The sequence below is a fragment of the Topomyia yanbarensis genome, chromosome 2, assembly GCF_030247195.1.
Source record: "Topomyia yanbarensis strain Yona2022 chromosome 2, ASM3024719v1, whole genome shotgun sequence".
Lineage (NCBI taxonomy): Eukaryota > Metazoa > Arthropoda > Insecta > Diptera > Culicidae > Topomyia > Topomyia yanbarensis.
The window spans coordinates 437,889,262-437,916,454 of record NC_080671.1 but is presented as its reverse complement, the minus strand read 5'-3'; the positions used below and the strand labels follow the sequence as shown (position 1 = coordinate 437,916,454).

The window sequence follows — 27,193 nt, the reverse complement described above, 5'->3', positions numbered from 1 at the left end:
CGGACCAATGTGCCTGAAGTTTGCATGGGATTTTTCGAAAATTTACATGAAGACAACCCACTAGCTCGCTTTTTAGCCGCTAGGTGTCACTGTATGCATTGTATTATCCCTGTAAGTGAAAATATGGAAGATAATTTAATTGTCTACAACTTTTCCGAAGACTGCTACTCGATCCGACCTTGCTAAAAGAAGTTATTAAACTTTTAAGGAATTGATGTCTGAGTCAGTTTTGCATAGGGCCTAGCAGTGCATGGCTGTGTATTGATGGACCTACTATTAGCAAAGCAGAGTTCTGTCAGTCGCAGGAAATGATACCAACTGGAGCTTCAACACTTAGCCGAAAAACAGGAACATGATAAAAACAGCGGGACTTTGAATCAGAAAAACATTATTTGGAGCAGAAATGTAAGTTGCTTGAGACACATCTAGAAGCCCATTAAGAGGATGATCGTCGCTGTGCGAGAAGCCGAGGTTACTTGGTCGAAGATCAAGCGATAGCACAGAAACACAAACAAACAAACTATTCTAGTTTCACAACTACTACCGGCACCACCCGAATCCGATTCCCGTGTCATTCCCAATAGCTGCGCATTAGAGTGGCTCGAAAATGACCTTTTTCAACACAGCACTTTTTGAGTTCCTTTTGTGGTCCCAAATGCCTGTGCAAAGTTTGGGAACGGTCGGTTGCTTCCCGCGTAAAAAATCCTATCTAAAGATTGTAGTTCCAAAAAACGGCATGCGCTGAAGTACAGTATTTAACTAAGCTTACTATGTCTGAGTGTTTTCGTGATTCCAGACGTGTTTTCAAAAGAAATAAGAAAGCGAATATACTCAACTGAGCAGTGGTTCAAATCGATGATAACTATTTGTTTCCCTAGCTGGTGCACATTGACTGATACTTCAGAGATTGATCTCAAATGTAGTAACGTTCGTCCTTCTGTTTAGGAAGCAAACATATGTGTAGCTCTCAAGCTTAAAAAGTTTTGTTAATTTATTTAAACTTTACAAAATAAGAACAGGATATGCTGCAACCAGCTTCTAGTTCCGGTACGCTTCAAGAACCAAACATTTCTTAATTTCGTCGGGGTCCACGATCGGCCAGCAGTTCAGTTCACGTACTCGCGTTCGATATCAGTCCACAGTACCAGAAACTTGCATGCTTTTCTCCCACAGCGAACATTAGCTGTTATCCATCCCCCTTTTTTAGTGCACCGATGTGGACTCCTGTCAGCTCCGCTAGTCGGCCATCAGGTATAAACTACAGTTTTCACACCCGCAAGATAAAAAAAAATAGCTGTTCGGCTATCGGAATCCTGCTTTCTGTCTTTTTTTTTCGAGGCAAGCAAACATTTGGTGCATAATTTGAATCTTCAGCTTAGTGAATGAGTTATCAAAATTTGCGTTCCGACTTCGTCTCATCAGAATCCGGCACTAACTTAGTGTCAGAACAAAGCTAACGCCGCACAGTGGCTGGCCAAAACCTCAAAAATTTATTTTTGAAATATTGATATTTTATATTTTTTCTAGATTTCTCATATATTGAATGATGTATATTCAAAATTTTATGATCATTGGATAAGAACACGATTTTTAACATGAGTTTAAACGTAGCAAAGTCCGGACTTTTTATTGATTTTCATTTCCGAAACCACCATTGCTCTGTTCACTTCAAATGCATGTTGCTCTTTTGATTTTCGTCCGATTTTAGCACAACTAGTTTCATTGTGTAGAGGAACGAAAGAACTTGATTAGTGAATAAAATACATTTAGTAAATTTGCTTGGAACTATGACTTTTTAGTTTAAATATGTTTGAGGTGGTCAGATCAAAAATACTTTTTTCACTAATGTATTCTGTACAAATTTCGGAATCATTTCGGAACGGTCCCATAGTATACATTCGATGGGGAATAACCTCTACTTTTCGAATATCATGGTCTCGTTCTGCGCCTAGGTGCGCAAAAAGTTTTAAGGAGATTTTGAAGCTTTGTTGCTGATATGGAGGCGCATGGTGTTTTGTTTAAAATAGTTAGACAATCTACAGTAAACCAATATATTACACAATGGATTTAAAGTAGTATTCTTCATTTTTTTATGATATTGCTGACATTGGTGAACAGTAACGGAAAATCTATCATGAAAACGGGATCATAGTTATAAGAAAGGTTCAATGACACTGTATGGAAAAATGCATTTAATATTTTACGACTTTTGACATCAAAAATGAGCTCAGCACCTCAAAATTAGCTTAAATTGTGATTTTAAGCCAAATTAGGTAACATTTGAGGTTTTGTCCGACTTTTGTTTGAAGACCCGCCACTGTGCGCCGGCTTGACGAGTAAACCCTCTAGTCCTGCGTGATGTCATCATCGTTACTGTTTGCTTGGTGACACGTTTCCGTCTGTTTCTTGTTCTTCTGTGTTACGACCGTTGTAGTAAATAAGTCTTTGGCTGGCTCGGCAATAGGTTTTCAATAGTAGGCCGTCTGGTGGCATAACAACGGTACGTAGGGGTAACCCGCGTTCTCAAGATGCAACCACCGTTGGAAATTTCTGAGAAAGAGTTCCTCTAAGAACTCCACTTCTTCGTTCTCCATCATCAGCAATTTAATGGACTACGATTTAATGCGCCGTGTCAAATTGTGTAGCTGTACCTTAATTTTATTATTATCCATATATACGGGTATCTTAAAGGGCGAACACGAAATTATTGCGACACCGAAAATGCCAATTTTCTTATAATGTTTAAAATCAAACCAAAATTTTAGGGTAATTTTATAAATATATTTACTTCAAAAATCAAAAGAAAATTTAATCGATGGAGCCTTGAGTGTAAAATTGAACGCATTTTCGCTTGATGCCCTCCATTAAAGTCTTTACAGTGTCATCCGGTACCAGTTTCTCAGTTTTTTTTCCATTTTCTTAACATGTCCTTCTCGTCTTTGACTGTCTTCTTGCTCTTCCGAGGTTCCCGCTTCATCATTGCCCAGTACTGCTCCACCGGGCGCAGCTCCGGACAGCTTGGCGGATTAATGTCCTTTGGAACAAAATGGACAGAATTGGCCTCATACCACTCCAGGACACTTTTAGAATAGTGGCATGATGCCAAATCTGACCAAAATAGCGAAGCTTCGTCGTGCTGCTGCAAGAACGGAAAAAGGCGCTTCTCGAGGCACTCAGATTTGTAGATCTCGCCATTTACTGTGCCCTTTGTCACGAAAGGCTCACTCCTCAGTCCGCAAGAGCAGATGGCCTGCCAAATAAGATATTTGGAGGCGAACTTCGACATTTTCTTCTTCTTAAATTTGTCGTCCACATAGAACGTACTCTTGCCGGTGAAAAGCTCCAACTCCGGAATTTGCTTAAAATCGGCTTTTATATACGTTTCGTCGTCCATCACACAGCAGCCATATCTTCTCGTAGAGCTTCCGTGCCCGAGTTTTAGCCGTCGATTGTTGCCGCTCATCGCGGTTTGGGAAGTTCTGTACCTTGTATGTATGTAGTCCAGCTCTCTTCTTTGCATTCTGGACGTAGCTCTGCGACATGCCGATCTTTTTAGCCAAATCGCGGCTTGAGACGTTGGGATTTGCTTTAATCATCCGCTTCACCTTTCCCTCCGTTTTTTTTCTTCTCCGGTCCCGGTTTTCTTCCAGCTCCTTTGCCGTGGTCCAACGTCAACCGCTCCTGGAACCGCTTCAACACTCTGGAGACGGTTGAATGGTGAATGTTCAACATTTTCCCCAACTGCCGGTGCGACAGGTCAGGAAATTCCAGGTGTTTGGAAAGAATTTGTTCTCTCGACTCGCGTTGGTACACCTCCATTTTCGTTGAATCAAAAAACACGACTTCGAGTTTGACAGCATGTAAACAATACACATCAATGAGAAAGTGTGCAAAATTTGGTTGATTTTTACCCAATGGTAAAAAAGTTATGCCCTGTTGAATGTGTCGAAATAATTTCGTGTTCGCCCTTTACCAAAATATAGCGATTACGGGCATATAAATTATGTACATAAATCGTGCAACGCTTCCATATCGCGTTATTTACATATTGTTCTACAAAATAAGTAAGGTTAAACTTCACGTTTACCTCTAGTAACTGCTCCACCGATGGTCTAATACGAATCTAATTTCCGTGGCTCTGACATTATTTCACAATCAACGCAGCCCAACAAAAACGAATTGATTGATTGCATTGCTGATAACTGCAACAGATTAGTTTTTAGCTTCTGCTCTGAGTATGATGAGAAGGTAGACTGTCTACGTAACGAAGTATAAGCAAACCTGTACACCTTTATTTTCTGTATATGAGAGATACTCGGAATCGGTTTTCTTGTTCCAAAGACATGAAAAACTTTCTCAACCTCGATGAGCAGCAAACCGTGGCTTGTTAAAAGAAAAGCAAATTACGAGTGCTCTAAACACGTACTGCTTGTATATTGTATTTCCGGTACGAATTTTTTTTTTCAACCACACCATACTGATCAAACTCTAGAGAATTCCCAGGTATGACTAGCACCCTGACAGAGACAAATGAGAGAAATACTTTCTTTTTCGCCACCGAACGCATTCAGAACCTCCACACTATTTACCCGGCCAACTTGGATGCTGATGCTGTCATGGTTCGTTTACCAAGCTCGCCTCACACGGTTCCGTTATTATTTTCATTATTTTTAATGGTAGTCAAGGTAGTGGTCAACATATTTTTAAAAAGTCAGGGAGGTCAGGGTGGGGCAAACAGAGAAACAGAGCTATTGACCGCCGTGTTCCGGCCGCCGAACTGTGCCGGGAGATGCACACGCGCGCACTAGATGAAATGTTTTCCTTTGTAATGTTGAATAAATAACCTGGTTTAAGCACAAAAACACTCATAAATCATCCGGTGGGAAATGAAGCCGGCCAGTCAGTAGTGTGCCGAAACCCGGGATGGTACACCTTGGTACGTTATTAAATTGTCACATGAAAGAGAAACGTTTGCCACCGAGCCAGCCGCCACGGCGGTGTTACGGTGTCATTTTGGAAGCTGCTAAAATAAAAGGCAGGCTGTACGTGTTTGCAAAGCGTGCTTTGTGTTTGTGTATATACCGCAAACAGTGAACTGGAAATGAAAACAAACCGAGTTTATTGCAATGTTAATGTAATTAGAAAGATCCCATTTTGACCTCGTTGTTGAACGTTAGTTTTCAAAGTTCTAAGCTCATTGCTGGAAAACCAGATTAATTAGTTTTTTTTTCGTGTATGCTAAACATAGTAGCAAATCGCTTTTCACGCGCCAGCAATTCACCCTGTCATAGGCGAATAGAAAGCAAACAAGCGGGTGATTGCTTTCTATTCGCCCTTCCTGAATAAAAAAATTGGGACGAATTCGAAAAAAATCAATTACTAACGGTAATGACGTTATACATTAGTGCAATTTTGATAGAAAACGAATAAAAAGGAAAATGTCAATTCGACTTGGGGTTTTTTTTGAAGGCAGGTACTAAATCCAAGCATTTTTTTTTGTCGTTCAAAACTACATCTGGTACCGGCAGATTTGATTTATTTGCTGCAAAAAGGAACCGCACCTCAAAAGGAAGCCGTGAACGTGTTCCGGAGGACGGCACATCTCTTGGTACGGCCAGGATAAATAAATCTTCCGACGACAACGACGACGCCGACGCTCGGGATTTGCGGAAACTTTCTGTCACTGCACAGAATGTGCAACGAAAGCAAAAAAATGCAAGTTAGCCCAGCCCAACCCAGCGCACCAGCAGTGACAGAATGCAGCCAAGTAAACCAAAACTGTGTCTGTCGTCTGTTTGCATTTATAGTTGCCTTCTTCTCGTTTGAAGCAGAAGAAGATACAAACTTACTGGAGCTAGTTTACGGGGGCAGGTTATGACTGTGCTGAATGTTAGTAACGGAGAAGAAAGAATGGGGCAAACTGGACAGTACTGTTTTATTGTACAAAACTGAAAAAAATATGTTCAACTTTAGAAAAAGAATAAGGATTAAATTTTAATAGGATTTACATTTATTAGTTTTTATTCCAAATTAATTTATTTAATTAAAAAAATGGAATTGAAAAAAAAACAGCAACGATACCACAATTCACAGTGTACGACATAAACGCATACAACCCATGTGCAAACCTGATTTTATATTTTATATTTGCAAGCAAGATGTATTACCTAGCATGTGGTCCTTTTCACAGAAAAATCACAAAATGAAAATTAAATTAAGCTATAAAAAAAATTCCACAATTTTTATAGCTCCACCGAGCGAATGCCAGAACCCCTGTCTCCCCCACAATGCACAGTTAGCACATAACGACAAGATTACTATTTACTTTAGTGAGAACACACTGGCAGCCGTGGATAAAGTCACCGATACCCGCTTACTAAGGTGTAGCTGTTTGTATTTGAAGGAATATGAATTATGAAACTAGGTCAGAGCATGCCATGTTAATTTTTAGTTTTGTTTTAGGTAAAAAGTGCAGTTCGAAATGTAACCATCTGGCGACAACCTTTTTACAGAAGAATGATTTTTATGTCGTTTCGAATTTGTTTTTCGATTATCTGTCAGAAGCCTGGATTTCATTCGGCATGAGGTTGGTTTTCCTTTTGAGGGATCCAGGGTTGAAAAATATAGCTATTTCGTTTAGATTTATTTAATTGAATACAAACAGAATAAATAGGAAAAATAAACAAAAAATGAACAGCTCTTAAACATTGAAATTAGAATTTCAAATCTGATCAGCTTAGAATTCAAAAACATAAAACCGGGTATTTCTCAGAATTATTTCAACTTAAAACATGTAACTTATTCAAAATGGAGGTATTTTATTCTACTTTTATTCCAAAATTCAAAATTACTCCGACATTCGGATGAAGAAGTTCTGTCGCACACAGGACTGAACAATGTCAGCGTCCATTGTTTGCCAACATCGATTGATTTGAGCAGAGTCCGGAATCGTCTTAATTGCCCAATACTTTCGATCGTCGCGGAGGTACCACTGTAGTATTACCCGACTGTAGTGGCAGCTTGCCAAATCTAGTCAGACCTTCACTGGATCTTTTGTTAGTCGTAATGAAATGTAGTATACAATCCTTCAGACACTCTTGCTTGTACAGCTTTAACCTTTCAGTTGGTGACTATCATTTGAGTTAACAGCTGCAAATTTCTTGCCAAATCATCAATTTCCGCTTCGTCATCTCGTACAGCATTCAAACAAAAAAACACTACCCCAGCCGTACTCTAACGTGTATGTGTAACATATAGACACAGCACAGTTTCGTTACCCCCAAACTGTGAGTGAAATAAGTGAACCACACAATAAATTTTGACCATTATGTGGGAATACAATCGAGATTGACTTTTCACATACCCGTCGTAAACATATAGTGCACGCGGTAGAATTGTTCAAAATGGAACTTGTTCTTACAGAAGTTTCACACATACAGCTACATCATACGAGACAAGTAGTACTAATAACCAGGGAAGTAATGCACCTCAGAGCAAATAAAGAGAAGAACAAAAAAAGCTGTTTACACTTTTTATGAGAACCACCGCTCTTCTCTTTCACAATAAACCTCTTCACTCCTATGTGTGTTGCTCTCATACGTGCATTCTACTCCATGGCTGCACACCCCAAAGAATAGAAATAAAGAGGCTCTTTAGTGTGAATCTTGGTCCGACACACACAGAAGGCAACCAAAAAACATTTTAAAAACGTTCTTCCGATCACACTTTACCTGAATTGTAGTTTGATTCGCCTTCCTACCTGCTTGCCAGTGAGGGGAGGCACAAAAATGTGGCTCTTCAAGGTGAATCTTTGAACAAAATTGTGCAGCTCTTGGTGCACAGATCCTTCGCCTTTTCGTTTTTAAGTTTCTCTTTGTGCGGTCGTTCTGCACATCGCAGTGTTTTTATGCTGCTCTATTTTCCATCGGTGTATTTCGCTCTTTGTGGCACATTGTGTGAGCAAATAACCAGCCTGCTAATAACGTTCAAATCCTTAGCCGAGTTAGAAAGCTTCGTAACGAAGAACAATATGAAACATGATGTCGAATATGAACACGTCAAAAGCAAAATCCCCATGTATATGGACCTTAATCTAACGGAAATTCGCCTACACGATTCGACATCTCTTACTAGCAAGGATTATATTAAAACATTCATGTCGAAGTATGAAGCAGTGAAATCATTCTCTAGCAACACTTGGAGAAACTTTTTCTCTACCATTCTCAACGGTGTTTGAGTGCTACGAACGCGGCTGAACCAATCTATACCGTCTTACTTGACTTTCGAGGACTGATCATCTCAAAGAATCCAATGCACATACCCTGGGCAGACGCCCAGGTGCCAGTTCCGTAGCCAGACGGCACACTGCGGTAAGCTACTTCAATCTGCTATAACCAACACCATCAAACAGCCTTCGACATCTATTGATGCACTATAGACAGCCGGCCAAAAAATAAATACCGGATCAACAATATTCCACGGTAACCCCAAGCCCTATTAGCTAACATACCTAGGGAAAAAACGAACAAGAAAGAAACCGGCTATATCAGAGTCAGTCAAAAACACAAAACGTACCAAACATGTAACAGCGAAAATCAAAGCTCTAACGACGAGGACATGGACGCAAACACAAGCGAGGAAGACGGCAGGGGGAATGATCAGCAAGCGACAGAGATTAAATCTGACTCCATCAACAAGAAAGAAAATTAACCTTAAGAAGCGGAAGGCAGGGCGCCCAGGATAGTCGACAGAAATTATTTATTTAATCTATATTGCATTGTCAATGGAATTGATTTAGCTAATGACCCTCGAGGTTAAATCTTTAATAAATAAATAATAATTAACAATGAATTTGCGGGTAAATTTATCGACGAATTTGCTAAGTTTATTCTTTATTCTTTATTAGTCTTATACACCAACATGCATACCAAAGCCCCAATGGTGTTGGTCCTTATAATAAACTTATTACTAACATTCAAGTCATATACACAAATAGTGGTCATACAATAATTAACAAAAACGGTAAAAAAGTCAAATGTGGTTAAAAGATTGATTAAAAAGTTTGTCTAGACACGTTGAAATCGAAAGCGGAAGCAACCTGGTTGAAAATCCCCTGTAGACCAGTGCACAGTGGGACGAGCCCGGACTTAAGTCCATATATGAAGGTTATGCGATATTCTCACTAGTATTTTTTTTTCGTATCAGCTGAGACATCAGAGACATTTTCGCGAGATTTTAGGTGATTTGAATTCAAAATGAATTTTTGACAGCTTTTTGAAGGGCATAACTCAAGTGTTTTTTGCATTATTTGACCATAGGAACTACATACGGTTATTCTCGTTTTTCAAAGAAACGGTTGATTTTATGAATTGCATTACTTCACCAAAATTATCCGTGTGATAAAATTACATCGTAAAATCGCCAAAACTAAGTCACTAGTTGGTTTAGTTAGTGTTTAGATAACTGTTTGTTATGAATTTTTATTGAATTCGAACTTCTAAAGCGATAACAACAACGACGCCCGCGAATACCCGCGATAACACTATGTTCATTCGAAAGCTTTTCATTTTCTCTTTAAAATGAGCCTATGCTAGTTTTGCGAAAACTTGCGAAAAGCAGTCAAACTTTGAAAAAACTGTGAATGGAGACGCATGGTTATTACTGATATTTAATTTGAATATTCACTTTATGACTAGAATAATGACACTAATTTATGCACAACTTTCAAATAGCATTTAGAGCATGATCTACAAGGGTTTTACTAGTAATGAAGAATAAGGAGCCGAGTGGGAAGTATGGTTTTTAAGTGGTATAGGAATTAAGAATGTTTAAAATTCAGTAAATATTTTCAACTATCTGAAATGTGTCATAAAATGTTTCATGAACTATTTTTGCTAACTTACGCAATAACTGTCTAATTGAGTGAACACAGTTGAGTTCGTCATTTGGTGAGACTATTTTTTTCCGAGTTTGCATAGCACTGATATAGCTTAAGGGTATGCGACATTATCCAAATAAAATAAGACCATTTTTAAATGAACCATATACGCGAAAAAAGGATTTTGGATTTATTTTAATTTAAGGTATGAAATAAGCATTTTAAGCAACTTAAAACACACCTGCGAAAACAAAATCGTTAACCATCTTGTTGATTAGTGAATGTAAATCAATATTCCACTAAGACGCTAGTTTTCATACAAAGTAACCCACTAATGAATTAAACGTTCCAAAATTAGTCGATCACATCTTATTTGATCCTTAAAAATAATATAGTCATTTCTGAAGCCCCATAATGAGATGTCAATCAATTCGTTTCAATACGGAAAATAAACTCCAAAATTACAATTGAATACTTTTGAGCCACTCTACTAAGTAGTAAAGTTAATTTCTATTTTCTATAACCAACATAGGAATTCAGCGCACAAAAATTTCTTTAAAAAACTTTTGAACCTTCACAATAAAATAATTATTTTTGAGCCACCCTAATATATAATGAATTTTTTTTTTGCAGATGTTAATATCAAAAACGATTTAGCACACGAAAATTAATATACACAAATTTTAAGAACGATCTAGAAAAAAAAACTTGAGGCACCCTAATGAATAGTAAATGTTCAATTCTGAAATGTTTTAATATCGAAAACGAATTCAGCGCACCAAAATTACATAAAAACGTCCTATATGAACCGATACGGAAAAGTTTGGATTTTAGTGCACCTTTTGTTGCAGTGATGGCAGCGAGCACTTCTTCGGGTTTACATACATGCGGTTCATGGTACACCAGTCAGTAAAGGCTTGAAGCTGCTGTTGGAGAAATCTGCAATCTTCAATTGTACGAATTATGTGAAAAATCTTGAGATCATCCGCGAAGGACAATCGGGGAGTCTTCAGAATTAGGTGTACATCGTTGAAGTATATTAGAAACATCAACGGTCCCAAGTGGCTTCCTTGAGGTATTCCTGACGTAGAAGTGAACATAGGGCCCTGGCAATCTCCTATGATAACCGCTATCTCTCGGTCTGTGAGGTAAGATCGAAACCACTGCAAAACACTACCATTTATTCCAAATCTGGGACCATCCATAAATGACGTAGCATTATATGGGGGAGGGGGGAGTTTTGAATTTTGTGATGATGTATGACAACAGGGGGGGTAGGGGTCATGTCATGCTACGTAGCTTTTTTAAAGGGGAAAGATGAGAATTTTTAAAAAAATTTACGGTGACAAGGTGGGGGAGGGTTACCGTCAAGCTACGTAATTACCAGGGGGTATTTAGAGGTTTGTGACGAAATGCTACGATGGGGGAGGGGGGGGGGGGTGTTAAAAATCACTTAAAAAATGCTACGTAATAGTCTCTGAGTGATATTGTGCGATACTTGGTAAACCTCTGCAGGGCAGCTCTCTTTATGGACTTCAGCCGTCGCAGTGTACTCGTTTGCCATGGAGGGCCGGTTTGTCGATGATGAACTTTCTTTGGAACGTGCCTGGCACTAGCATACACCAGAACGTTTGAAAAGTTTTGAACTGCGGTTTCGACATCTTCGGGGTCCAGAATATTTTCCCAATCGATAGTGGAAAGAAGGTCTGCGATACTGCGATGATCAGCTTTACGGAAATTGTAGGAGACAGAAAGCGGTAATATATCGAAGTCATGCACCACAGAGCTATCAATCGTGGCGATCAGTGGAAGATGATGTGCCACTGGTTTTACTAGGGGAGAGGGAGCCGTCACTATTGATGTGGCGGCAACCTGATCGCTGACAAAACAAAGATCGAGATGGCGGCTATTCTCATTGGCAATAGGATTGATTTGTAGTAACGTGGCTGAGCTATAGATATCAAGTAGCCTCACTGCACATGGGTGAAGAACGGAATGGTCCGAATCCGGATAAAGAAATCCATTACGGAAAGATTTCCATGAAATGCTAGGAAGATTAAAATCTCCTAGTACTATGATCTCATCAACAGCGTTAGCATCTTCGAGGATAGTAAAAACTGAGCTGCAGTGTGCTTCAATGTATTCGGTATCACGAGCGCACACAAGCACAACTTACGGTCGCCAAGCTCGATAATCGTCCAAACCTGCTCAAGACAATCCCAAGAAGTGTTCTCGACGATTCTTGCCTTCAAGCTGGTTTTAACCGCTACTAATACGCCGCCTCCGGTGGATTTTCGGCTGTTGCTAGGGCTCCGGTCACAGCGAAACACCTCGTATTCAGTACCAAACACCTGACTGGAAAGTGTGTCATCGTTCAACCATGTTTCGACGAAAACAATGATGTCAAAACTGTTATCGGAGACTGCAAGACGATATTGCTCAACGATTGAATTAATACCACCAACATTTTGGTAGTATAGCAGCAGTTTAACCCGTCGTTGACCAATGCTGGAAAACGAAGAGCTTTGAGGCAAGGAAGAGCTCATAGATGCATTGTACTTGCCTGAGGTAGATTTGCGGAAGACCCCTAGTCCCAACTCCACCATAGGACCGGGACGGCTGCTGGTCGCTGGCAGGAAAGGCTCGACTGTGGTGGGGGGACTAAGGGCTTCCTCACGGCTGGCGGCAAGTGTGCGTTTAACTCCATTATAGCATTAACAATGCAATAAAGCTCTATATTAGCATCATTAATGCATACATGCACAACCGAAATTATCGCTTACTCTGTATACTTACATAAAACTGATATAACGCGTACATGGTTTTATTCTTTATGGAACTCATCTCTAAGTAAATAATCGGCACATTTCATTCAAACATATGCAATAGACTGCAGTCGACTGGTTCAATTTTTGCCTTTTAGCTCCACCAGACTTTTCTGATTCCTTTTATGGTCCTTAGTAATTGTGCAAATTTTGGTACCGATTGGTTGTGTCCATGGACCCTCCAAAAATTTCAAAGTTTGTACCAAAATTTGCACAATTACTAAGGGCCATAAAAAGAATCAGTAGAGCCTGGTGGAGCTAAAAGTCAAAAAATGAACCAATCTAATATGCAATATAGTCCAAGCAACAAAAACTGCGCACTTACTGTGAAGGACGAGACAAGATACCTCTGTTCGAGGCTTACTGAAGGTAATTTTCATAAAACAATATTCATATCATGTGAGAATGAAATCCCAACGAAGAGAACGAAATTTTCTTTTTGTTCATCATACCGAAAGGAAACATAAGAAATGGTTCCAAAACCAGTACGAAAAATTAAAGCCATTTGAAGCTTTCTAATAGCATGAGTAGTGCCAATATCAGGCTTTCAAATTTGACATTTGTACGCCTATGATATATAATAGCATAAGTAAACGGGCTGTAAATCTCTGCACAGTAATAGCACAATATTTTTCCTTTTCTGGCATAATACCAGCGTTATATTAGTATACAGGGTGTTTGGTTCATGGTTAAGAACCTCTCGAGGGGTGATTGACTGTCATATTTGGAGAAAAAAAATCGTTCTACACATACCGTCAAATCTCAACCATTACAAAGTTATTGAACTTGTTGTGTTAAAAACTTATTTGTCTTAAAATACCTCTAACTCAAAAAGTATAATTTGTATTTCACATATTTTAGGTCCACTGGGAAGGTGAGAAAATTTCGCATTGAGTGATACCCTCACAAGTTTCAGCTAATGAGTTTAAGTAGCCTTTTCAAAATAATTTATTGAAAAATAAACAATTATAATCGATTTTACGTTTATTTCTTGAAAATCCTAATAGTTAACCTCATCATTTTAATAATCCAGATTGTTAGACTTGAATAGCTGCATAATTCGTTCTTTGACATGATACACTTACCTTTTCTTATTTTCATGAGTTTGGGTTATTCAACTTGGATATTTTTATCTCATCTGCACTAATACCAGCTCTAATTGAAAAAGTATGGCACTTATTGTACTTTTTTTCTTTTTCTTCGAACGCCAGGAAAATTTTACAGAGAAAAATGTATTAATACCTTTCAGTTAAGTGAATTTAGTATTCTTTTATAAGTAAATTAGTTTAAAGTTAGCGCTATTATTAGCATTTTCGTTAATTTTCTTAAAATAGTAAATGATAAACATCACCATTATTATCATGGAAAAAATGCATCTCAGCAAGTTATACAGTTCTTTCTTTGACTCCATTCAATTATTTCTTTTGGTTTCGACGCAAAATCGTTTTAATCACATCGTTTCATGTGCAAAAATAACTATTTCGAACCCACTACATTTGTGGCGAGGTCATGCTGTGTTAACTATCAAATAGCAGCAAAATCAAAAGCAATATAGACAAAGAATCAAATAAAAAGTTATAGAGAACATTAAGTAACGATAAATTTTGTTGATTAATAATTAGAATAATTAAAAAACTCCAAAAACACAAATTTTGAGTTATTTTGTTAGTAAAAAATCATTTAGTACACTTAACTAAAAGATATTTGTACATACACTGAAATGAAATGAGATCTTGTAAATAACGATATAAAGCATATTTTTTAGATTAGAGTCTTTTAAGCACTTGCAAGTCGGTTACAGGAAAAGTATGGTAATGAAATTACAAAGAAATGAGAAGAGATAGGAATATGACGTCCAAGAACAAATTATGAATCGTCTTAAAACCCAACTTTTGGATATTGGAATTTGCTATAATCATACTTTATTATTTCGAGAAAATTAGCAAAAACCTCCTCAAAAACACTAACTTTTAACTACTTTACAGCTAAAAGGTAATTAACACTAATTGACTAAAAGATATGAGAACACTATTGAATAGGAAATTTTCTCACCTTTCGAATGGATTTAAAATACAAAGTGTACTTTTAAAGTTAGAGGTATTTTAAGACAAATCAGTTTTTTACACAAAAAGTTCAATAACTTTGTAATGGTTGAGATTTGATGGTATGAGTAGAACAATTTTTTTCTCCAAATATGACAGTCTATCACCCCCGAGAGGTTCTTAACCATGAACCAAACACCCTGTATAGGACTTAACTGCTCTTTAAGGGAGGGTGAAGGTTTCAGCGTGAAACAAACACTTTTTTGCGAATTTTTTTTTAGAAATTTGTGTGAAGAAAATTTATAGAAACTTATGTTCATTATAGTGTATCATGCTGTAATTTTTCTATGCAAAAATATCGACAAACGACTCGGTGACAAAGGGTTTTGTGCAATGTCTCTGGAAAAACATGATTTGCGGTGTTACCTGCCGTTCAAAAACTACTTAACCGATTTCATTCAAACTTTGCATACACATTCTATGTTAAAAATATCTAACCCCTACGTTGAGTTTTTAAGATAATTTTTCATTTAAATGGAAATGATATACTATAATGTACAAAAGTTTTGATTCGACATATGGAGCGCTCACTGAAGGATAAAATCTTATACTGGTAGGATTCAATAGTTCCGGTACAGCAGAATCTTTTGTTTCATGCAACAACACGAAACCCTCTGCTTAGTGTTAGGATGTTAGAATCCATATTCCCTTGTAGGTTGAACATAAGGCAGTAGGAAAAAAAACTGCAAAATGTATCTCTAAGAACGTCCCTGATGCTGCTATTGAAAAGGTTGCAACATAACGTTCTTTCCGCCAAGGAAATGGAAGTTTTTTTCCAGGTATTCTCCACAGAGTGCGAGTGGTGAAAATGCGATTGAAACGCCCCATTGAATCGTTCGTTACGCAAGAACCTGGATCAATCTATTCGAAGACCATGCTATGCACTTATGACAATCAGTCTCCCATGTGTCAGTATAGCAAACAACTGAAACACTAATGAAAACCATATTCCAAAACTTCAGGTGACCGTAATCTACAAACCGAAGATACAAATTAGAGCAATCAGCAATATCCAAGAGACCAGCAGTGACAATAGCATGGACAAAAGCGATAACCAAGATTGCAGACCAAATGTCCCCAGGCCTTCTCAGCTAACGCTGAAAATGCTTCGCCTCTGCAGAAAGAAATCTCCGCACGTAATGGTATACTATGTGTGAAAAATTCGATTGACGCGCAATAAATATGTTTGCATTATTATTTATTTGTTGTAAGTAAATAAAAAAACACGCGGTTCCATTAAACGTACCATCGAACCATGAACAATAAACAAATTGAAAGAAATAAGCAAAATATGGAAAAGCGATTTTTCGGTTTAAAATCCAGCGACGAAATATATTATCTAGGTGACAGTTGTTGAACACATAAAAATACTATAAAACTAAGTATTATTGCTCATGTTCTAAAACTCAGTATACGTTTCACAAGAATTCGAATAGCAAAAAGGCCTCACCGAGTTTCCTAAAAAAAACTGTTCCGCCATGAAGTCATATTGTCATATAGCAGTTGCTAATAATTTTCCTAATTTTTACGAGACAAGAATTTATTCAACCACCTTTATGCTGTACTTAAGGTGAAGAATACACACAAAATTTAAATGATGATATATTCAAATTTCAAACACTTTCTATGACTATACTCGAAATTTGTATTATAAAAATTCAAGAGCTATTCAGATATATTTATATCTAGTGACAAGAAAAAAGTTCACATCTTGGTAAAAAAAATAAGTTTTGTTATATTAAAAAATATTAACTTGCGTAATTTGAATATCATTTTGGATTAAACCAACCTTGAATTCTAGACGTACTCGCTAAGTTCGTTTGTTTAGAATAAAATTAATTTACACGGAGAAAAAAATTGCTAAACCATCCACAATAAATCTTCATTCCCAGACATTATTCATATTTTCACCTACTTTACTGCTCGCTAAACGTGAATAATTTATCTCTCGCAAATGCTCGTAAAACTTGTTGTTCTCACCATCTCTCACCCCAGAATCATTTCTCAAGCTGCGCTCACCCAAAACGAACGCACCCACTCACACACACACACTTACGAGCGCCTTCAAACTCGAGTTAAGTGTACTCACATACTGCACCAGCAGCGAACGCGTTGACGATCGATGGCGATCATCCATACCCGGCTCCGCCAGACAATTTCCTCCCCCTCTTCCCAACCCCGACACCCGTAAACCGACGACCCTTCGACGCTCTCATCAAGCCCAATTTAATTTAATTAGACATTTAGATCACGAACCCCCCGATTCTCACACGCACACACACGTACACACTCTTTGAGGTTAAAATTCCTCCCGGCTACTACCACACTAGCCAGAGGCCAGATCAGATCAACCGAACTTATAGTAGTGAAGCAGTGGCGATCGCTCGGTCGATCGGTCGGTGGCGCTCTGATTAATGTTTGCGCAAAAGCTAACCCCCCACTCACACGGGGCTAGAGCTGTGAGTACGAGTCACGATCGACGATCGCGCGGTTCGTTTGTGCGCCTCCCTATCATAAACAATCGTTGCTGCCAAAAAATAACTCTCGAAAAGTACACGCTCAGCGGGAATGGGGCATTTCCGGGCGGGAAAAGTTAACCAGCTTGATGAGAAATTTAAAGTCACCAGTTATAAAATCAGGAAATGAATAGTAGGCGACGAAGCAAAACCCTGTTTTCAAATAAAATCGACCATTTCGCATTAGCGTGTACAACACTGCTTTCGGAATCGGTCGGAACGCGATTTAATTTTAGATTTCGTACTGCCTGCTGCGATGCGGCTAGTTGATTTCTCTCTCTCGCGCTATCCTTCTTCCGCGATGACCGCGCGCATGGAGCGCAAGATTGTTCGAAAGTCGCAAAGCGACTTGCTACTTGCTCGCGGATTAGCTAATGACTTAATTGGGATCAATTGGATGTCATCGATTGCTGCGATTGTGCTGCTCGGCAGCCATCGCGATTCATTTAACCGTTTAGCAGCTTGCTGGGTGAGTGAGTACCAGTGACGGATCGATTAGAGTAGCCCATTGGCGATCGGTCGCCGTTTTGCGATGAGATTAATTACGAGTGAGCGAGAGTTTCTCGCGGGGATCTCTCACGGGGCGGTCGCTCTTCGCCTAACAGGGGAAACCTCGTGGAGAGAGCTTAATCCACTCGTACCATGCTGCTGGTGAGACAGTGCGATTTATCCTCTCGTAGTGTCTCGTAGCCGGTTTCGGGTCGTCTTTATCAGCGTAGGATTTTTTTTTTGTTACGTTTCGTTTTAAGTTAGTTATTTTTTTATACAAACGATTCCTTTGTAAGCGTTTTATTTGTGGTGTCGCGGAAGACGACGAAATTTTAAACGGTTTTTACCCCGCATCGATTAGTGCCGTCGCCGCCATCTTCTATCCACTAGAAAGTTCCCTGCCTGCCATAGTTCAAGTGTAAGCGTTGATAAGAGCGGGATCGTGCAGAGTTCAGAAAGTCATTGTCAACCATCCTAACGGCATCGCTTCCCGGAGTGCTCCCGAAGTGCTGCCGTCGTTCAGTCGCGCGCCGGTTGGTATGTGTATCGAACAACATTCGATTCGCTTATTATTTATACTTTGGCCTAATATTCCGTGCTAGATGTTCTACGGATCAACTGACAGCCGCGCACGAGCTTCCGCTTCGAATCAACTGTCACGCGAAGTGAAAGAAAACGGGCCCCAATTGTGCATACATCTGGCAGTAAGTACATTAGTGCTAACCCACCGTTTCACCATTACTCACCACGCGCTCACGCCAACTGTCAGACTTAGACTCCTCGTCGATCCTCCATTCTCACCACCACCACGCACCCTCCTGGCGCACTACACAACCACCAGCGGACTACATCTGTCAGCTGTTTACCGGGCGCGCGCAGCAGGTGGTGAGTTCGAGTGTGTCTGTGGATAGGAGTAGTTAGGTCTGCCCGGTCCGATAAAAAGGTACGGTTCGTTTTCACTTTCAAACCACCCTCACCTAGTTTTCTTTCTGTCCGAGCGACGACCGCGACGCTCAGCCTACTACCTACTGACTGCCTACTCACTCAGTCGCCGACACTTTTCGCGTAGATCGAATCGCACACCAGCTACTATACCTCGCTCGTCCCGCACGATAAATGTGCGCATAGTTCGCCACAGTAGAGCTCACGGGGCAAGCTTGTTTATTTGTTTGTTTGTTGTCAGTTTATATATGTTTTTTTTTGTTTTCCTCACAACCTGAATGACTAGGCGGCTATTTTTGAACAGGAAACGATCTATATGTGTATTCCGTACTGTACCGAACCTTCTCCCTGACAGAGAAAACAATAACAAAAACTGCAACAGCTGCTTGCGATGGTGGGGTAGCAGGCGGTTGAGATGAATTTATTATTTTATTTTTTGGAAACCGGCAAACCACACATCAGTGCTACTAAGCAAAATCGGTGGTCTATAGTAGGAATTTTTAAAACCATTAATTATTGTATTCGGTATGCGCCGCCACGCCACACACACCTGTGTGATTTATAGCACTGTCAAGTCAAGACTTTTTGATGCTCTTTGCCTTTGGCATCATCCTTCGCAAACAGACACCGACGCCCGGGCCGACCGGGTAGCGAGCGGATGCACTCGATGGTGATGGATTGATTTGTGCCCGCAAATTGTGGGAGTACGTGTTGGGTGGGCACGATTCATTGACAATACAAATGCTCGGCGGCTTGGTACGTGAACGATCAACGAGTAGGAAAGTGAGTGTAGTGGGGAAATAAATCGACGAAGCAATTGGTTCTGATTTTGTGACACTAGCCAGAGATGAAGGACAATCGGTCGATGTGGGGTTTGTGTTGAATTTGAAGTTTGCTGGATACGCTTCTGGTGCTTGTGTTTCAACCGATTTTCGACTGACAATGGAGGTCTTCGCACCATTACTGTTCAACTATGGTTTAAGCGGACTATAAGCGGGGAAAACGAAGCAACCACTGATTGCCAATATGAAGCCTCGTGGATCGGGGTATCACAATATGAAACAAATGCTATGGGTTGCTATGATTTAGATTGGTCGACGTTCCAGTGCCAGTATATCGTTAGCTCTAGTATTGTAATTTATGATTTTTACAAACATTGAAATAAGTTCTAAAATATTTTTACTTTGAACTTGATGATTCATATTTTTAATTAATATTTTTTTGTGTTGCGAAGCACAAAGCCGTGTGGTGTCCGGCGGGCTGAAATCCTTTTGCACTATTTCAACCAAGAATAGAACCTCTGGGAAGCTGCTCCCATGTCGTAAGAGGCGACTAACAACATGCTAGGAGTTCCTAGGTCTATGAATTGCTCCGTACCGAAGACTGCACGGACCTTAAGGTTTTGCATCATAGCCTTTATCCATTCGGTATTTAGTGAATCACTGATATATAGTCACCTTTTCTGATTCGCTATTCCCGATTGTGTACCAAAGTTTTAGGTTTCTTCTGGCGGTTGTATAATAGCCTTGAAGGATGAAGTCTAATTCTACACTAAGTAACAATATATATTAATATACCGGCTCTTCTACGCCCAGGTATAACTTCCAAAGCTTTGGTTAAAAAACCGCTTTAAAAAAAGTAATTTTTCATTTAGGAAATTTATTGAATTGGCCTAAGATGAAGCTGTCGAATTGCACAAACAGTTTTTTTATGTTGCAAGCGATCTGTAGATGTGTCAAATTATGCATTTTTTTTATTAAAATCTGAACCGTCTACCAACAAATCTGTATTGACGAATACCTGAAAAAGTGACTTCGTTAGGTCTCATGAAGGTCTGACACTAGCTCTGTACTACTTTTGCTTTCCTAAACAATGAAAAAATTCAACATTCCAGAACTTCACTCTGTCAGAAAATGTAGGGCCTTCGGAAGCTAAAACTTCGTAAAATCGCACCCCTGGTCCTTTCTTCAAAATCATCCAGTGCAGTACTCTGCGTCACTCTTTCGAGCGTGAACCGCTCATATAATAGTCGGTCTTTGCCGGTATTGCTCTTCTCCCATCCACTCTTCTTCTGGGCCGCCGATGGATCAAAAGCCCTTATCGTTTTGTTTATTATATTTATTAAGCATGTCGTTTGCAATTTGACATTTAACCCAATCATGGAAACGTATCTGATAGGGAGAGTGGAGATGCCAACTTGTCATTAGAATTTCTCAGTGAATTTCTTCACATTCATTTGGGATATCTTTTATACTTTTTGTACGCTTGTTTTGTACGGCTAACTTTTGGAGTTTGCTTTGGACAGTCATTGCGAGAGGATCGTTTTGCACAGCTCTCTCGCGATTGTTACCTTCTGTGGAAAAAAATTTGGTACTATGCCATCCGTATGAATGTCTTTTCCAGTTAGTAGTAATTTATAGGTTGTAAAATAGTTCTATTGTGCCTTATTGCTGTTAATCCCAAGGAGGAATGAAGTGAATAGTGATGTTTCGAAAAATAGGATCTAGAAGCTAGAGAAAGCAAACATGCAGTTAAAATCGTTCGGTAGTGATATATTCCGCAGTCTTAGTGGAATGATATAGCTGGTTGTGTTGTAGTGAGAAAGTATATAGATACTGAGCATTACATAGTGAATATGGCTTGTGAGGCAGCAGGGTGTGGATGCTTAGGAATTTCTAAACGGATGCTTCTTCCCGTTGGAATCAAGATAAGTTATCCTTTTTCATATTTTAATCTGCAATGCCCTTCATATTCTGTATATTATCGCACCAAGCTAGAATGTTTTTAATGTGTGAACCGACCATGGAATATATAGTAAAATTACGCAGTTCATCTCACACACATACACTGTTTGGGGTCGATTGGGGTCTGTTTGCCAGTTGTTGGACTTTGTAGGTCCGACAGCCATCGTGTGGATGGCGGCTTGTTTCTTCCGATAGGTTTATTGTCTTTCTAATTGGAATAGTGCCATCCTGGCAAAGAGAAATTAGATCACCACCGTCTTTCTTTGCACTGATTCTCTCATTGGTTTTTAAAACGTGCAGTGTACGCTGAGGGACGGGGATATGCAGGGTTTGCTTGATTTCTGTTAACTGTCCTGTCTCTTTTATTCTATTGTGATTTTTGTGAGTTTTCCTGCATATGTTTCTGGTGAGCGTTTGGGAGGTGGATGGACCGAGTTTGTGTAGTGCGTTGAGTCACGGGGAATAGATGGAGGGGTTTGCTGTTGATGACTGAATAAAGTTCCCCGTGTAGTGTTGACATTTTCGCTGTTTTCACCTTCTGTTACGGAAAAGCTTATGAATGTGTTGCATCTTCCAACAGTTTGTATTGCCTGCCATGGATAAGCTGCTAGTGAATACACGAGGAGCTCTTTTTGTTCATCGATGAGGTATTGCTCTGTTTGCCTCTCTTTTCTTCTGCTGTGAATTTTGTTCATTGAACGTGTTCGGTCTGTCCACTCATTGAATGTTATTGGAGGTGTATGCCCGAGTATACATGGAAATCACGGCGAAGTGCGGGGGAGGGAGATGAACAGTGTAAGGTATGCTCTTTAGACCCATGTGGAATAGGTATTGCGATTGCCGAGATAATTAATGCTCTCGAGTATTTCGTTGATATGATCAGTATAGTATTCCATGTTTCTTCAATAACGCTTATGCTCACTGAAATTATATAACATTTTTCGAAATTGTTTCATTCTGAATTATATATGTAACAGATTGATTATAGATGTAACATACAATATTGAATATTAATTATAATATTAGTATTGTGTTAAGAAAAGACAAGAACTTCATTTTTTACATATTCTGCTTATTTTAGCTTCAATCAGTAGATTGCATTCTTCTCCTTGCCTTCAGTGTTGCCTCAATTCGGAGTAGCTAGTGTAAAAAAGCGCGCGTCATCGGTTGTATATACTGACATACAAAGTCGGTCGTTTCAGGGAATTAGGTGGTGCTTGCTTTATACCGCTCAAAATGCATTCCAGCTAGCATAAAAACCCGCGCGAATATCGATTGCATGAAAGTCTGTATTTTATTAAATCGTTCGTGAAGAAAAAGCAATGTATATAATTATCGTTTCATTACTTGTAGTAGTATCAATGATGGTAATCCATAAATGTTATGTTACGAAATCTTGATCTAGGCTTTATGTTATATTGTATTTTTCTTGATCGGTCGTGTTTTGCCGGAAGGATGAAACAGGGAAGAATAAATTCGTGTGCATGCCATCTGAAAAAAAATTGATTCATTCAAGTATAGGCAACACTCCTGGCAACCGGTTGCCCGGAGTTGAAGTTGCATTTTTTACAAATCAAGTATTTCCGAATTAATTCAACAAACGACAAATCTATCATAAATTCTCGGCATCCGGCTGCCCAAATACATGATAACATCTCTGAGAGTTGCATAATCGTATCACTTATCAAGGTGAATCCAGATTTGTGTAACGCTTTACCCCATCCCACTAACAAAAACTCCTTCCCGTGGCAAACGTGGAGATGCAGAGGTATACACGGTCTCCATAACAACGTTTACCACACTAATATTCCTTTCCTTCCCCGATGACTGTAAGGACGTGGCCGGCGCCGTTATTGACATTTTAAAGAATAGAACTCTCGAGACTTGTACATTGATGGTGGATAGCTACTCCCAGGCCCCATCTGTTGATTCTCTGTGCAATTTCGCTTGTTCTGGTCAATCACGGAGTAGCAACTACGAATTGTGCGGTCATCATGCTCATGCTCATGCTCATGCAATATTTTTTTGTGTTGCGAAGCACGGTTCTATTCGTAGATTGCATATCATGCTGCCTATAGGTAGTTTAACTCACCTTGCTTGTGAGATAAATGAGAATCGTCATTGTCAGCTACGACCATCTTCACCGATACTTAGGATAGGGTAGGAAATGTTGATGTAATACCTGCTTAAGGAAGGCCACCGACTCGGAGACGCTTCCATAGGTATTACGGAGTTGGATTGAAGGACAGGTATAGGTCTAGGATTCGCCACACGCAGGCAATGCGACCACGAAATGAATATGTTTTATTTGCGGTGGTTATAGTTTGTCTCCGAGTACACGTATACTCAGAGCAAAGAGATGTTTAGTTATGTTTTTCATGTGTTTAAACTCTGGATAGCCGGCCATCGAGAGAGATTTACTATTTTTTTTTAAAAAACAGCAATTTGAACTATATGAGTATTAGTTTTACCATACTCGATAAACCATCTGTTCTCTTTACAAAAAGAAAAAAATCTGTTTGCGTACGATACGAATCCACTTTATCTAAAACTAAAGAATGTTGGCAACGGTCTCACCGGATTGTTGAATGCCGAGTTTGTATATCCTCCGGTGCAATCAATCCGCTACCGATGCTTCAAATAAGGTTCAATTCTAGCTTCATAATTATTTCTTACAATATTGTAAGCACACAATAAGAACACATTTCCATTCAAAATAAAACCCAAACTTTGTCAGAATATGCAAAAAATAATTATTTTAACACAAAAAGACAGTAAAATTGCAAATTTCCGCAAAAAAAAATGACGGGATCGAAAAAATCACGTCCGACGCGTATGCCTACTACGATCTAGCTTTCTATTTCTTCTGAGCTCTTGATAATTTATCGAAAAAGTGCAAGAATCCATCTGTGCTAACCTTTAAGCGTATTTATGACGTGGAAGAGCGCGAGTCTGGGCCTTGATCGGATCATTATCGTGAAAGGATTTAACACCGTCATTCTACATTGGCTTTTTTCCACACCACCAAAGTATTTATTGTTTGGCAAGAGATTCATGCAATGGTGGTTGTGATTCGTTCCTGGTAGATTTTAGGTGTACTGCCCTAAAAACAATTGAAGTTTTATAGAACGCTACAAGTGCAATCTAAGTTTTATGAGTGGCTATAAGACTACTTTAAAACCTCGATTGTTACTAGGGTGACCCTCCATACATCAAGATAGCGATTTTCAGAAACACTACGTTCACAGGGGTTGAATTTATTCATTTTAAAACTATAGCGCCATGCTTTTAAAAATTTGAAATATTTGAATTTTTTCAAATCATTCTTTGACACGGTTCATAGCAGTACCCTAACGGAGCTATGGATCTCTGATTTGTTAACAATATGTAAAAAATAGAAACAAATATTATTGATTATCCGTTGGATCTCGTGCCGCAACTTTCTATTGCGCATGGAAACATGTTGGCATGTTGAATCCTTGGTGTGTTTATTAAGTGCACAGGAAGCTGACTTACAACAAATTTTTCGAAAGGTATTACGTACAGTTTAAAAACTTTTCATTTAAATAAAAAAAAACTTTATTCTGGCGAAACTGAAAACATAATCATCAGAATCGCTTATTATTTAAACATTATTGAGCACTAGGTTAAGCATTATATCCAAGTTTTGTTAAACTAATTTTTTGAGAGTTTCGATAAAAAATAATATTAAGGATAAAATTTCATCTTCAACATTTTCTCATCAATTTGGTCAAACTCTTTGTAACTTATTCACGAAACACAAATTTGTTGAGATTCGTCGAGATTCATGACTCTTTAATGATCTATTTTCTGAAACTTTTCGAGCGTTACCCCCTAGCCCTCCTCTGGATCATCCAACCAACTGTGACAAACGTATAACACATGGACAATAAGAAAAGCAACGTAGAATGTACAATTACTACAAAAATGGTTTTTATTAAAAACATTCCGCTGCGCTCTCTAAAAAACTTGCTCTATGCCAGACTAGTTTTCATTCGTAGCTCCACCTCTTCGACGATGGAAGTAAGCTGTTTTCGTTCGATGGCCGACCCATTTTGCGTTCGTTCGTAAATTGCTTTCGTTCATAAATTGAATGGTTGGCGTCCAATAGGGCATTGCAATTTTTTTTTTGAAATTTGACATCTGAGCATTTGTCACAATATGAGAAGGGGGGGGGGGAGCTTTGAGAATTAAAAAAAAATTTTGCAAGGCCCTAGCGTCCAAAAGGGGCTAACCCACATTTTGCATTTTTTACAGGAAATGGAAAAAACTTCCGCATTTCCAAATTAACATTGTTATTATTGTAAAAATACATTATTTTCAGTTCATTGACGCATGTTGTCTAGAAAAAAATAAGATGGGGATACCTATCGTCCAAAAGGGGCTAACCCATAATTCACACGTCCTTTCCTTATCTTTCGTTTTAGAATTATGGTGTCTTTGGCAAAGTAATTGTGTGACATCTAGCGCTCTATTTGATCATTTTATATAAATTCGGAATTCGGTCGCTAGGGCGGCGCTGTTATCAACTTTTTATTGGAACGAGATAGAAAAAAGTTGTATGTCAGGTAATTATGAGTAAATCTTTTGAAGACACCAACTATGTAGGTCCTACAGGTTTTGAAATATGGCACATTTTTGAAAACATAATCTGTAAGCAAATGTTTTAGCTAAAACCTTCTCCATCTCGAAACATGCAGGATCTAAAAAGTTTGCGTCTTCAGAAGATATGTTTAAAATGATAGGACCAAAAACTTTCTCAAAGACACCACATTTCTATCTAGCTTCATTAAAAAGTTGATAACAGCGCCGCTCTTGCGACTAAATTCCGACCTAGTGTGATTCAACTAAATAAAGCGCTAAGTGCCATACAGCAACTCTTCCGAAGACACCATAACTCTATAACGAAAGATAAAAATTGATTCCATGTTTTTTAACATTCCAACCACAATGTACCGTTTCTCTCCTAATGCCTTATAGCTCGGTAAACTTTCAATGTAGAGACATGACACCTTCACTGGAATTTTCGGAAATGCTCAATAATATACATTTGTACGATAAATATATATTTGATAAAAAAAAAATGATCATATATAACAAGTGTGTGAGCGGCCCTTACCTTTAGGAACGACTGTTTGGGCCGAAACGTCAACGTACAATGCAATCCCACTAAAAACAGTATTATATCGAATTCACCGATATGTGAGCTACAACACAAAATTTACTGATTGCGAATCGGTTGACTACTTTTTCAATCTCGGAAAACGAACGAGAAAACTTGAATTTCCATAAGACTCACTGTGGGGTTAGCTCCTTTTGGACGCGAGCTAGTAACTTTGGATGCTAATTGCAAAAAATCTAAAAATTATTTTCAAAATTCTTGAACGGCAGTACACCACGATTACTTCGAACTATCAAAAAATGCAAAAATGTCGATTTCGGGAAAAAAATGTGGGTTAGACCCTTTTGTACGCCAGCCATTCAATTGATTTAGTTTTCGTTCGTTCACACGTAAACTGAACCGAGTACAAAACCGTTGCCCAAATTCGAGTACGGCTTCATTAGTATGTTACACTCGTGCTGACTACACCACACATACGCACACACACATACCTATGTCTGAATGTGGTAAACAAAGAAAAGTGAAGCGAAAGTCAAAATCCCGCTCGGTTGGTGC

General features: G+C 38.9%; 2 protein-coding genes across 16 annotated transcripts in view; one reads left to right on the top strand and one right to left on the bottom strand.

Annotated features, from left to right (window-relative positions):
• LOC131685570 (G protein-activated inward rectifier potassium channel 3-like) overlaps positions 1 to 27,193 on the bottom strand; it is a 432,523-nt gene that overhangs the window by 296,383 nt on the left and 108,947 nt on the right. The window lies entirely within an intron of this gene.
• Positions 1 to 27,193, top strand: part of LOC131685571 (serine/threonine-protein phosphatase 2B catalytic subunit 3-like) — a 249,870-nt gene that overhangs the window by 208,609 nt on the left and 14,068 nt on the right. The window contains exons 1-3 of one of the 13 annotated variants that reach the window (XM_058969404.1): positions 18,042 to 18,342; positions 18,412 to 18,513; positions 18,579 to 18,752. The exons of 7 other annotated variants lie outside the window; for them this stretch is intronic. The gene's annotated coding sequence lies outside the window, so the exon portion shown is untranslated. 5 more of the 13 variants (XM_058969395.1, XM_058969402.1, XM_058969393.1 and 2 more) reach the window with 5 other exon arrangements.